This window comes from Thalia democratica, chromosome 7, assembly GCF_965202585.1.
Source record: "Thalia democratica chromosome 7, ktThaDemo2.hap1.1, whole genome shotgun sequence".
Lineage (NCBI taxonomy): Eukaryota > Metazoa > Chordata > Thaliacea > Salpida > Salpidae > Thalia > Thalia democratica.
The window spans coordinates 37493006-37505601 of NC_139171.1; positions in this window are offsets into that span (position 1 = coordinate 37493006).

Sequence of the window (12596 nt, forward strand, 5' to 3'; positions counted from 1 at the left end):
AACTGAAAAAAAAAAGAACTTTAATCTTGTAATAAGTAGAACAGCTAGCCACAAGGTTTACAAATTTAGGTGTTATTTACAATTAAAAATCTGAAATCAAGTTCTTGAATAAAATACACTAGAAAATTACCAAATATTGAAAACCGCATCAGCTCAAACTCATTCAAAATTTAAAAGAAAACTAGCCTGAGTTTTTATAAAAAACTAAACTAGCCTGAGGCAGTCCAAGATTTTCTAAAATTCCCAAAAATTTTTAAACTAGCAGGGTTGCCACTGTTTAAGTCAATAAAACTAGCAAGAGTGAGTATAAACAAGCCTGAGTAAGAATAAGGTTTTTAAAAACTGAAAAAATTACTTTAATTTAATAATCAGTAGAACAGCTAGCAAAGGTTGACAATTTGGTAGTAAAGTTGTGGACTGATTGTGGTACACTTAACTTATTAATACTACCCATCATAATTAAATCCTACTTTATTTAATTAATATCTAACAAATACTAAATTCTAACTGAGACTACTTTCTATGATCAGACACGACAGTTTTGATTGATGAATCTTTTTTATAAAACACAACAAGAAATACTAGCATATACAAAATTATTAATTACTTTGGTAACACTTTAAAAACTGGAAGCTATTTAAATCTATATCAAATGACTTAAAACAAAAAACTAAAAATTAAATAAAACTTTTAGTAGACATGAAACTGTAAAACTTTTAATAAACTATTTAACTATAAACCTGGCTTAAATATTTAAACAATTAAACACCAGTTGAAATATTCACTTTTAAAACAAAACACTACTTACAATAAGCATTCACAAAAAAGTTCAAGATATTTTGTTGCTTCAAGCTGCACACCAAACTAACTAACTGCTTACATATAAACTGCCTGTCATGTTCTGATGTTTTGTTGCATCAGTATTTAGTTTGAAACATTTTGTCATATGATTCTCATTGGCTCGTACAATCAACCGTATTAACTCTAAATATTCTCTGAGCTCAACTTTAAACAATTAATAATGCAAGTATTCATTTCAAAGTTTTCAATTTTACAACATATGTAAAGACTTGCATTTTGAAATGTTTATTTCATTGTTTAAATGTAAACAAATGTAAATTAGTCACGTGTACAAAATGAGCCAATCACGATAGGTGTTTTATTTTAACTGATGAAAATGACTCTTATTAATTTACACAGGGTTTGTTTTTGTATCAGTATGCTCTTTTTTACTAACTAGATCCGGGTCCGGCCGGATCTCTTTTAGGGTCCGGCCGGACCCGGATCCGGACTTTTTTTCAAATTAGAATCCGGCCGGAACCGGACCCGGACTTTTTTTTCAAATTAGAATCCGGCCGGAACCGGATCCGGACTTTTTTTTCAAATTAGAGTCCGGCCGGATCCGGATATCAGACAAAAATGGCAATATCCGGCCGGACCCGGATAGTGAGTCCGGTACATCACTAGTTATTATTCTTAAGTTGTAACAGTGTTTTTACTAATCCTCCTTTGTGAACTTCTGGTAGATTGTAAAACACCATTAATTCTTCTGTAGTTTTATATTAGTACTATAACACGATAAAAATTGTTCACTGCTTGAATAATGTCACAAGGATCACATTTTGAATAAAAAGAAAATAAATTATCCAAAAACAACTAGAATATTCTTAAGTATCCTAAATAAATAAATATTTCTGCAACATTTACTTTTACACTGTCACAAGCTTCTTTTGCGGAAAAAGAGGGGTATATTTTTGCTTGATGTGTAGATTGAGTTACGAACTCTATTGAAAGCATAATGAAAAGTTTTAAAGTGTTCTTAAACTTTTTGCACACTTAAATAAATTACTTGCATTACATTACACAGAACATCTACTTCAGGCACAAGCTTAGAAAAAAAAATTCAACCAAAAATTAAATATTTCATTATTTCATAGTCTTATGCAGTTTTCTCCAGCAGCTGCTGTGGAAAATCTGTAATGGTCAGTGTTACTAACAATAAATTCAAATCCTGTTAGTAAGTCATTTTTTCTCTCTGCACCTTTGCAAACAGTTTTGGAGTTGTAATTCCATCTAGTTTTGCATCCAAAAGGATTTACTCACTTTAACTGCACATCTTTTTTCTCGTGACTTAGAAAAAAAGTAGGAATCTGATCCAACTTAGCAGAAAAATGTTTGCCTCTTTGTTACTATCTTTGCAAAACACCTTCCTAAGTCATCATGAGCTTTTTTAAATCCTTAAAAAAAGTATTTCTATTATTAAAAACTTGAAAAAAATTGAGTTGCATAACAAAATTGGTTAACAAAAACTGCAACGAAGATAACTATACCTCATTCAAACTGTATGAAAAAAAAAACTGACCTGAAGCTTGAGATAATATTAAAACTTTCTTGAGATTAAAAAAAAAACTATCCATATCAGTCTGAGTTTAAAAAACCTCAAAATATCCTGTGCTGTACTGAGTCATACTAAAGCTTTCAAAAACTTCATAATTTTCTGAGTTATCCTGAGTGTCCTTAGAATCCTGAGTATGTGCCAAGCCTGATATATAGCCAATTTTCTAAAAGTTATTGATACAAAACAAATTGTATAAAAGTTATATTAAAAAAAAAATTCAGAATTTATATAAATGTACAAAAAATCTAACTTTTTCTTTATGTTAAAAGCAACTTATTTTAAATCTTTAGGGAATATTTTTTTTAACTTGTAAAAACTAGATTCAAAAGGAAATTATCTAAACAAACATAAACCCTTAAATTATGTATTTCAAAAAAATATCAGAATATAAACAACGGTTGTTTTTAAAAGAACAAAGTTTAAGTTTTACGATAAAAATAGTCAACTGGTAATTTTTTTTTGGTACTTTTATCTGTTATGTGAGAAAAAATATTCATATTTATATAAGTATATAAGTTATGTTATAAACAATAAAAAATTAAAGTTTGCTCTTTTTTAATAACCTTATTTACTGTTGAAATTTTAAGATTATGTTTTGGTTTACTCATATATTATTGATAATTTTTGTTAAACGACAAAAAAAAGCGCTCAAAGCAATTGATCCCAGGACCTAGTGTACAAAAAAGTCTTCGATTATTTAGTCGTACACTACTTGGGTACTGTTAAACGTCCTAGCTTGAGTTCAATTTGTGTTGATTTATAAATTTTTAGGTTTATCGTTATTATTTTTGCTAATAATTTAAAAGATACTTAAAACTAAAAATAGTTGTTAAACTTTTATGATTTCATCAATTGCTTTTTTTAAATGCACGACACAGTATTTAGTTTAAAACTATTAATTTACTGCAATAAAATTTTATGGTTGTTGATTTTTAATCTTTTTATTTTAGGTGGAAAAAATCTTAAAAACCCATTTTTAAGCAGGTATATACAATTTAATTGATTAACAAGTTGATAACTACACTAGCTAAATACGAGTAATAGTCAATAAATTTATTACCTAGTGTTAGGAAAAACTCATTTTGTTATCAAGTCTAAATGGAAAATAAATATCTCACTGAAAAGTATTTAAATTGTGAGGTTTGATTTTAATTAGATTATCTATGGATATAAACAGTGTTTTTTTATTTGCCTACTGTACTGTACTACATTTATTGTTATTTATATTTATTTTAGTACTCTTAATAAAACATTTCAAATACCTAATTGAAAAAGTTGACTATAATTTTTTTCTTTTTTGGAAACATCGCTTATCAATATTTTTTTTTAGTTTTAAAAGGATTTAAAGTTATTTTAATTGTATTAAGATTTTGTTGTTGATAGATTCTTTTAATATCCCTATAACTTTTAATTTTAAACTTTGTTTTGTGATATCTGGGTATTAAATCTTAAAAAAAAAACTAAGTAGAAAAATAATTGCGAATAAGCGCTTTAAAATAAGACTTATATTTTAAATTTTTGTCTTACTAGCCGAAAACTAACTTTAATTTTATCTCTCAGAACGAGTCTAAGATGTACCAAAAATACTGTGCAGAAACTCCAGAAAAATCTAAAATGGAGTTCCCTCCCGGATGGAAGTTAAAGTTGACAACCAACAAATTTGGCAAGAAAGTCGCGCATTACTACCCGCCGTATGGTTCACCTCTTACTTGCATGCGGCAGCTCATAGTCAAGTTTCCCGCCAAAAATTTCCATAATTTCAACCAGCTCACTGGTAAGTTTGAAAAGGGCCACAGAAACTACGTCTACGAAAAAAAAAAGAAGTGGCTGCCTAAGTGGCAAAACAAAGTGGCTGTTTCAAAATCACAGCAAAGCATTAGAAGGTTCAGCATAGGGCGAAAATCACCTGAGCGTTTGAAAAAGCTAAAACGCAAAACGATCCTATTCAAAATTTTCAGCTCCGAACCTGTCTACCTTAACTCGATCATCTGCCGCTTTTTCGGCTTCGAGTTTTCGGAGGAGCTGTTCGGAAAAAACGAAGAATTTCTCCAGCTCATATGCGACCTGATCCCCTCGACCTCCGAACAGTGGGCGTGGGTGTGGAGGAAGGACGAGAACTTCACCCAGGACGAACACTGGATGAGGTGGCAGTTTTTCAAGGGAATTTGGGAGGACGAGCTGTTCTTCCGTCACGTGGGTCCGATATACGCTCATGAAGAGTCCTACGATGACTTGCTGAGGGAAGCAGAGCAAAAGGAAAGAATGGAGAGTCTTTTAAAAAGAATTTGATTAGATTTTATAAGCTCAGTATACTTTTTTATAAGTTAGATTAAGTTTTCACTGTGTATAACTTTGAAAAATTACAAAGAACTGAAACATTTATAAATTGTTGTTTTTTTTCATGTCTACTGCCATCTATATATTTATTGAGAATAAAAAAGATTTTGTTGTTTTACAGCTAACTTTTTTGTAATTGTATATAAATTACTTAACTACTATGAATGAGCAGTTTAAATCGTTCTCACCAACATAGATAAAGTTGTTATAGAATTTAGATGTTTTTAGTAAACCAATAATGTTTAACAGCTAATAGTAATACAAAAAACTGACTTAGTCCCGACTGAACGTTGCAGCAGATTTTTATACTCATTGTGCCTCATTTAAAACTATTTGTATGAATTTGATTTAATTTTTTTTGTGTCCAGTTTAAGTAAGCGGTTAAGGCTACAAAACCCAACATTGCACAATAAACAGTATAAAAACATTAATAACAAATATTGTTGCTCGTATTTATTTAGGTAATAATTTTAAATGTATATATTTATTAATTTAGTAGCAAAACTAAACAAATATTTAAACAACTTGTTAAAATTTTGTTTACTTGAAACAATACATATTGACTTAATAAAAAAAAACAGTATAATTTCATTCGTTACTGACAAAGTACACTTTATCTCTGCTCTGCCCTTCCTAAAAACTTTAAGTTTATTTAATAGTTCATCAGTCTACATAAGCTGTTTGTTTAGAAGGAACACCACGTTGCATAACAAATAAAAAACTATGTTATAAAACTCAAACAAAAAGTTCTTTGAAAGAATAAATAAACTACCACAAATATTTTTTTTCAATTATTTCGAATAAAGCGAATTTACAAAGAGCTAATATTTTTTCTATCAAAAGCAATTCAGCTTAAGGTTAAACAGTATTAATTAAGTATGAAGAGTCTTTTAAAAAGAATAATACACTATAAAGTTAAGAAACAAAAAAATATATATCAAATTCATAAGAAGTAAAATAAAAATATATGTTTTAAGATATGGAATATAATTAGTGTATAAATAATATAAAAGAGCGTATCTATTAATTTATTATAATTTTTTCGCTGAATTGTTTTTTGATATAGAAAATTATAAGGTAATTTCTAAAGTTTAACGAGACAGCTAAATAAAATTGTAGAACAATAAATTTTTAAATCTATTAAATATTTAAATGAAGTAAATAAATAAACAAATCTCTAGTACTTGTTTTATTGTTAAGTATAGTTCTTCTTTAAAAGTAGAGCCTACGAAGGATGTTTTCTAATTCATGCTACCTGCTAGCAGTGGCGTAGCGTGGTGTTTTGGTCAGGGGGTGCGCAAATTTTTTTCTCAAAAATCCTCTAAATTAAAACTTTTGTAATTAGCTATAAAAAACTTTTTATATGTAATATAATTGAAATAAATTTATTAAGTAAAGTAAGTTTGTTAACTGTTTAAAAAAATATTTATATATTACAAAATTAAACAATTGGATAAAAGTATAAATTTTATTAGAATTACTTATACTTGCAAAAGTGTAAACTTACTAAATAAAAATTGTTTTTATTACTTATAGTAAACTTTATATCTTTATAAATTAATATATTCAATAAAACGAAAGTATCTGTTTTATTTACGAAAAAAACATCAATCTCTTTAATTTACAATACAACAGTAATAACAACACCTCATTGCTGATAATTTTAACAAAGTTACACAGAACTTAAAATAGACCACCTTTATAACTGTTATTACAGTTTATTACAACTTTGTAAAATAGTTAAAAGTACACTTTTTAAATTTAATTCATTCGATTGTGTTTGTTTAAAATAAAAATCACAAACAAAGTTTATTTCTCATAGGCCGACACGCTTATCTTGTATGTTTACAAAAATAAAGTTCAGAAAACTAGCAGTAGTCTTAACAATGTAGCATAAAATAAAATTGTAAAATTGTTTAATTTTTCTTTAAGCGTGACGTATTTTTGTAAACTTTTTGTAGAAAAATAATCTGCCATAAGGTTATATTACAGCGGTGCGCTATATTAATTGCGTACTTTTTGAGTCTAAATTCTTATGAAGTTAATGAACTTATAAAATTTTTCCTTATGGAGTTTTTCATCAACATCGGTGCGCATTTGCAATTACGCTTCGAATCAGTATATTGAGTAATAACATGTACTTTCCTAACTTGTCACTAATTGGTATTCAAAATTTCGTTTAACTTTTTGAATATTAGATAAACATAGTTAAAAAAAGGTAAATTAAGCAGAAAAAATAAACTATAAAGGATAAAGATATTACATTCTTTTTTTTACATTTTTCTTTTTTTGGGTGGCACGCATGCGCCAGTGGTCCTCCCCACGCTACGCCCCTGCCTGCTAGTGATTTATCTTAGTGTAGATAACAACTTACTAAAATAAGCTGCCGAGCTTTATGTTACAATTTCATCAATACATGGTTATATTTTTAAATTAAACTAACTCTAGAAGGTCCTTGTTTTAATCCATTAAACTTACACTTTAAAGTAACTAAAATCCATACTTAATAATATTCTGATTGCTGACTGTATTAGGTTTAATTCAAAAAAGTTCAATATAAACTTCAGTATTATTTAAGTGAAAGCTTATTGCTAAAGTGGAGCTACACGCAAAAATTACATTCCGTGCTAAAGTGTCACTCCGTGCAAAAATGACGCCGCGCTAAAGTGACGCTGAGCTTTCTGACACCTACCCACCAGTGGCGTAGCGTGGTATTTTGGTCAGGGGTGCGCAAATGTTTTTCTCAAAAAAAAATACCCTAAATTAAAACTTTTGTAATTAGCTACAAAAGATCTTTCTATAAGTAATATAATTGAAATAAGTTCATTAAGTAAAATAACTTTGAAGTAGCTATTTTAAAAAATACTTATATATTACAAAACTAAACAACTAAAACTAAATATAAATTCTATAAAAATTACTTATACTTACACAAATGTGAACTTACTAAATAAAAACAGTTTTTACTAATTACAGTAAACTTTATATCTTTAAAAATGAAAATATTCAATAAAACGAAAGCATCTGTTTTATTTACGAAAAAAATACCAATCTCTTTAATATACAATACAACGGTAATAACAACACCTCATTGCACATAATTTAAGTAAAGCTACTCAGATGTTAAAATAGACAAACTTTATGACTGTTATTACAATTTATTATAACTTTATAAAATAGATAAAAGTATACTTTTTAAATTTAATTCTTCTTATTGTATTTGTTTAAGATAAAAATTACAAACAAAGTTTATTTCTCATAGGCCGACACGCTTTATCTTGTATTTTAACAAAAATAAAGATCAGAAAACTAGCAGTAGTCTTAAAATTTATTTTAGCATAAAAAAAACTTGTAAAATTTTTTAATTTTTCTTTAAGCGTGACGTATTTTTGTAAACTTTTTGAAGAAAAATTTTTCATAAGGTTATAATACTGCGGTGCACAAAATAGTTGCGTTCTTTTTGAGTCTAAATTCTTATGAAGTTAATGAAGTTATAAAAATTTTCCTTTTATAGAGTTTTTCATCAAAATCGGTGCGCACTTTTGCTTGCGCTCCGAATCAGTATATTGGGTAACTTCCCTAACTTGTCACTAATTGGTATTCAAAATTTCGTTTAACTTTTTCAAATACTAAATAAACATAGTTAAAAAAAGGCAAACTAAGCAAAAAAAATAAACAATAAAGGATAAAGATATCACATTCTTTTTTTGGGTGGCACGCATGCGCCAGTGTCCCTCCCCACGCTACGCTTTGCTACCTACTACATAATATTTGACAGGAATCCATTAAAAATATTTTATAGTTGAATGGCAAACTTTGAAACAAAAAATACTAAACAAATTTACTTAATAATAATAAAATAAACTTCACGAAACAAGTAAACACTTGTCACTGTAAATAATAAAAATCTTATTAAACAATAACTGCTTAGCTAGCAGCCTAAAATATACTACTTGGCCGTGATAAAAAAAAAAAGACAATGTAAAAATTTTACGTGGGCTTTACAAGTGAAACATTAAAGTAGGTAATAGAACTATAAATCAAGTTTGAACAATAGACTAAAAAATTTATGCACAGAAATATTAAGTTTAAATGAAAACCAAAAACAACTAAAACTTGAAATCAGAAATACTTTTCAGAACTAAAACAAAAATTGTATTAAGAAATAGTGAAATTTATGTAGCCCGAAAAATTACGAAATCGATATAAATGAAAAAAATATTCATCACTAAACAAAAGAAGAGATAACACAACATTCATCAAATTATGTACTTAAAAAAGCAATAACTAAAAACAAAAGTAAACTAAAACAATAAATAAGAACAAACATAACAAATTAAAAAGGGTTCATTTTAAAAAAATATATATTTAAAAAAAATTATGATTTTATTTCATGGCTTATTTAATACGTAACCACGTGTATACATGTGAACTTTTTTATTTTATTTTCAAATAAACTTTAACTGCTTTGATAACTGACCTAAAATGTGGCAAAACTATAAGCAATTAAAAAAAAATTTACAAAATAAATGTGTATATACTACAGATGTTTTTTTGTCAAAACTTTATTTCGACTAACGGCGTTTCACTGCTCTCAAAAAGATTTAAGGACAGATCTACGGAGTCTATAAAAAATTAACACACATTAGAAAAAAAACATGTATAATTATGTGTATTATTTATGTGAGTAGTAAAGTAACTATAAATGAGCTTTATGGTTTAAAAACAAAGTTTGGAATAAAAACATAAAAATATAAAATCCTCTACAAAAACTACAAATTTAATAAAATCATATACTAACCTCAAAAAAGCTCTAAGAATAGGCAAGTTTTTTAAACTGAAACATAAATTAGGTTGTGCAGAAATGTTACGTCATAATAAATTTAAGAAATTAATCAATAAGTTTTTCAGCTTAAAAAAATATAGTATTAAACTTAGTTTTGTGATTGTATATGAAAATGTTGTGAAATAAATAAGTGCATTAGTAGACAGAGCTTTAATAAGTAGACTTTAATAGTTCATCTAAATATGTTCATATGAATAATGTATACGGAAAAAGATTTTATTAATAAAAAACTACGGTTTTTCTGATACAAATTTTTCCATATCATATTAGGTAGAATAGTTTATCAGCTAGTTGTATCTAGTAAGTATATTTCTTTAGTAAAGAGTAGTTAGAAGCCAAAAAAGTTCATTAGATCATAATAAACAATTTGGAAATTACTTGATAAAAAATAAATGAAATGATTTCAAAGACTAATAACTTGCTCCCACACTTGCTCTTTCTTATTCCAAGTATTATTAATATTTTACACCAGAATTAACTTTAATTTTTCCACAAAAGTTAAAACTTATCTGTAAATTGTTTCATAAGTATCTAATTAGAAGCAATATTGGTTTGCTGAAATTGAATAATGTGTAGAAGCACTTATAAAGAAAGAAAAATGTGAACACTCACAACTAAGGTCGATGGATTGGTGTGGAGAAAGACCTTTCGGTCATCGAGCTGCACCCCATTTACTTGTAACTAATTCTTTGAGCTATCTTAAAACAATAATGAAAAAATAAAAACAAAAACTTATTAAGTAACTGTATATACAATTTTTTTTTTTCTAAGTTTAAAAATGGTAAGCACCCTTTTTCAACCCATTACTGCCAATATTGACCATGGAAACCATAGTCTACCATGGGCTCCACACCGTCTCCTCCCCTAGATTTATATTTTTATGCCCATGTACGTTCTTTGAGCAACCACAAAAAATGCAACAGATATCTCAAAATTGAATAAATGGGGAGAGTTAGTAATGTCAGTATATATACAGGGTTGCCACACACTCAGGGAACTCAGGGAGCTCAGGGAATCTCAGGGAATTTTCAAACTGTAGAAATTCTCAGGGAAACTCAGGGAATCTCAGGGAAACTCAGGGAATTTTGACATTTTTCTTTTAACTCAGGGAAACTCAGGGAAGTTTTGATTTTTTCTCTAAATTTCAGGGAAGTTTTTGAAAATCTCAGGGAAATTTTTTTCTAGATCTAGAATGAGGTTTAGTTAATCCAGTTTCAATATTTTGTTCAAAAGTAGTAATTTTTATTATTTAAGTGGTTATTTAGAATTTTTTTAGCCTTGCGTCTAGTTCTTCAATATTCTTAGTATTAACATTGTAGTTTTTTTAAGTTTTAAATTTATATTTACTTAAGTAAAATCAAACAGTTTAGAGAAATGAAAGTTGTTGTTAACTATTCATTGAAAAGTTCTAATAAACTTTTTATTTTTAGTTACTTATGTAGTTTAAAAAACACTATGTTGTACTATTAGTTCTTATTTTTTAAATAATAAAGTTATTTGTTATTTGTTTACAGCTACTTGTTTTCAGTAAAAAAAATTAAAATGAATACAGATTAGTGTTGTATTACTTTTGTTAAAAAAATAGAGGTTAAATTTTTGTTTATAAATAATAATTTCAAAAGTAGTAGCAGTAATGGTAATTAATTAGCGCTTTGCTAAAAATGTTCCAAATAAAGGTAATGCTTTGAGCAAGTTAGCAGAACAAAAAAGTAAACTTACAAAGCAACTCAAATGTTTGAATGAAGACTATGACAAATATACTGCAGATGCCAACAAACAGTCTGATTTAGAAGCAATGAAAGAATTATTAGCAAGAGGAATAGCTGCTAAAGACAACGCAAATAAACTTGAAAATAAAATTAAAACTATTGATTTAGAAATTGCATACTTAAAAAAACAGTATTAAGATTTTTTTATTAGGTAATGTGAAATTGTTTTAAAATCAAAATAATGTTTTCAGTTATTTAAAATAGATTGTGTATGAACATCTAAAAGACATAAAAAAAAATTTAATTTTAGATTATTTTGTATCAGTTGTTAGGTATTAAGTTGTACTTTGATATGAGATATTTCTTTAGCTATTTCTTTAAACTTTCTTTTTGCAGGTTTTTTACAATAATGTTAAGCTTTTAAGTTTTATTTACTGCATTCAGAACATTTGCTAGGAAAGACATACAAGTCATAGTGAAGTTATTATGTATGCATTTAAGTGAGTTCTTCATGTGAAATTATTATTATAGTATAATTAAATTTTGTCAATTAAAATGTCAAACAAATTAAACTTTATTCTTTTATGTAGAAAGTTAACTATCAAGTTTACACAAAGTTGTGCAAAAATTTAGTTTTTAATTTTTAATTGGTTTAAACCTTTTAAGATTGAGTTTTTGAAAACAGTTTTTTTCATAAATTTAATGCAGAAGCATACACATACAACCTTCCTTTTATTATTTAAGAAGAAAAATGAGAATGAAGTATTAATAATTTGTGTTAAGAAGAGAATTTTTTTTTTAAGATTTGAAAAATACTCAGGGAAACTCAGGGAAATTTAAGGTTACTCAGGGAAATTTTTGGTCACTCAGGGAAGATTTTTTAGCTCAAAGAGTGGCAACCCTGTATATAAAATATTCAGTAATGTCATAAAACTGAAAGAGCGCCATGTATTTTAAAAAAGTGTCTTTAAATTTCTAGTATATATGTTTGTAGGGAAATAAAAATAGAGCAAAAAAAAAAACTTTGTCTAACTGTTTTATAGATTTGTAAACAATTCAGTTTTAAACAATAAAATCTAGCACTAATAATTGATAGAATTTGTTTATACTACTTAAAATAAAATCACTTCTAACAATAAACAGCTAAATTTAAAAAACAAAATAATAAAACCTAACAAATATTCTGAAAAAAATAAAGTAATAATAAAAGTATTTAATTGAGTTAAATAAACTGTTTGTAAACCTAAAACTAATTTTTAACAAATAAAATTAAATAACCAGAATGTCTAAAAAATAAGAAAGTTTT